Source organism: Engystomops pustulosus, chromosome 6 (assembly GCF_040894005.1).
Source record: "Engystomops pustulosus chromosome 6, aEngPut4.maternal, whole genome shotgun sequence".
Lineage (NCBI taxonomy): Eukaryota > Metazoa > Chordata > Amphibia > Anura > Leptodactylidae > Engystomops > Engystomops pustulosus.
Genome location: NC_092416.1, coordinates 122,018,064 through 122,020,734, shown reverse-complemented (window position 1 = coordinate 122,020,734; position 2,671 = coordinate 122,018,064).

The following is a 2,671-nucleotide window of genomic DNA, read 5'->3' as shown; positions in this document are numbered from 1 at the left end:
CTCCACCTCCTCCTTGTTGGCGTCATAGCCGTGCTTGCATGGTGTGTCCATCAACCAGCCATCCTCCACTCCATCAATCTGGACCATCAAGCGTTGCACGGCACTTATTGGTGAACAGACAGTTTTGAAGTCAATCTTCTTGTATTGTTTAGCCCAGTGATTTTCAACCTTTTTTGAGCTGCAGCACACTTTTTATACTTAGAAAATCATGGGGCACACCACCAACCAAAATAGCACAAAATGACACTAAAACAGTCATAAAAGGCCTCACTTTACTAATAAAAAAAACCCCTAGCTGCCTCCCTTTACTAATAAAGACCTCTAGCGGCCTCCCTTTACTAATTAAGAGCCCCTAGCGGCCTCCCTTTACTAATAAAAACATCTAGCGGCCTCCCTTTACTAATTAAAAGGCCCTAGAGGCCTCCCTTTACCAATTAAAAGGCCCTAGAGGCCTCCCTTTACCAATTAAAAGGCCCTAGAGGCCTCCCTTTACCAATTAAAAGGCCCTAGAGGCCTCCCTTTACCAATTAAAAGGCCCTAGAGGCCTCCCTTTACCAATTAAAAGGCCCTAGAGGCCTCCCTTTACCAATTAAAAGGCCCTAGAGGCCTCCCTTTACCAATTAAAAGGCCCTAGAGGCCTCCCTTTACCAATTAAAAGGCCCTAGAGGCCTCCCTTTACCAATTAAAAGGCCCTAGAGGCCTCCCTTTACCAATTAAAAGGCCCTAGAGGCCTCCCTTTACCAATTAAAAGGCCCTAGAGGCCTCCCTTTACCAATTAAAAGGCCCTAGAGGCCTCCCTTTACCAATTAAAAGGCCCTAGAGGCCTCCCTTTACCAATTAAAAGGCCCTAGAGGCCTCCCTTTACCAATTAAAAGGCCCTAGAGGCCTCCCTTTACCAATTAAAAGGCCCTAGAGGCCTCCCTTTACCAATTAAAAGGCCCTAGAGGCCTCCCTTTACCAATTAAAAGGCCCTAGAGGCCTCCCTTTACCAATTAAAAGGCCCTAGAGGCCTCCCTTTACCAATTAAAAGGCCCTAGAGGCCTCCCTTTACCAATTAAAAGGCCCTAGAGGCCTCCCTTTACCAATTAAAAGGCCCTAGAGGCCTCCCTTTACCAATTAAAAGGCCCTAGAGGCCTCCCTTTACCAATTAAAAGGCCCTAGAGGCCTCCCTTTACCAATTAAAAGGCCCTAGAGGCCTCCCTTTACCAATTAAAAGGCCCTAGAGGCCTCCCTTTACCAATTAAAAGGCCCTAGAGGCCTCCCTTTACCAATTAAAAGGCCCTAGAGGCCTCCCTTTACCAATTAAAAGGCCCTAGAGGCCTCCCTTTACCAATTAAAAGGCCCTAGAGGCCTCCATTTACCAATTAAAAGGCCCTAGAGGCCTCCCTTTACCAATTAAAAGGCCCTAGAGGCCTCCCTTTACCAATTAAAAGGCCCTAGAGGCCTCCCTTTACCAATTAAAAGGCCCTAGAGGCCTCCCTTTACCAATTAAAAGGCCCTAGAGGCCTCCCTTTACCAATTAAAAGGCCCTAGAGGCCTCCCTTTACCAATTAAAAGGCCCTAGAGGCCTCCCTTTACCAATTAAAAGGCCCTAGAGGCCTCCCTTTACTAATTAAAAGGCCCTAGAGGCCTCCCTTTACTAATTAAAAGGCCCTAGAGGCCTCCCTTTACTAATTAAAAGGCCCTAGAGGCCTCCCTTTACTAATAAAATGCCCTAGCCTCCCTTTACTAATAAAAAAAAGACCCTAGCTTCCTTCCCTATACAAATAATAACCTTATATACTTACCCTTGATGTCTTCTTCCGCGTACCTTCACTCCTAATGGCGATCCGCCCACCTTCTGTAGCTCCTGCACCGCGCGCCTCTGGTCACGTGACTTACGCGACCTGACGTCAGGTCGCGTCAGTCACGTGACATGGGCCGCGTGGTGCAGGAGCTACAGAAGTTGGGCGGATCGCCAACGCGGGCTTGTAGGTAAGTATGGGGGCTGAAACACAGGGGCGCGGCGGCAGCACTACAAATGGACACCATGGTTCGGGGAACTTTCCCCGCAGCACACTCAACCATGTGTCGCGGCACACTAGTGTGTCATTATCAGCACGCACACGTGTGTACTGTGAAACCGCAACATACTTGTTGATTGTGCAATGGTCACAATTAAGTGTCTTGGCAATGTTGATTGTAGTCATGCCTTGACCTAAACACTCCACAATTTGTTGCTTCTCAGCAGCCGACACATCCTTTTTCTTTCCCATTTTGTCTGAAAGTGTAGGTTGCTTAACCTTTCTCCCTGTCCGATTTGGATTTGTACAAAAGGAAGGTAATCCGATCTCCTAAGGTCTGTGAAATTTTGATGCTACTTTCGGTAGAAATGCTGGGTCAGTAAGTAAGACTATGCTATCATCCTGGATCTGAATGTAAGGGGCATTACATGATAGTGTTAATATTTCCCCTACTCTTTTGGCTGACGAGATGGAGACTAAGAATACAGCTTTAATAGTTATCCACTTTTCTGAACAATTTTCCAGAGGCTCAAAGGGTTGCTTCACTAGGGAGTTTAAGACTACAGTGAGGTCCAAGGGGGAACAGAGGATCTTTTAAATGACGTTGAGCGGGAAGCTGCTTTAATAAATCTCGCTATCCAGGGATGTGATGCCAAAGTTTTTCAAAC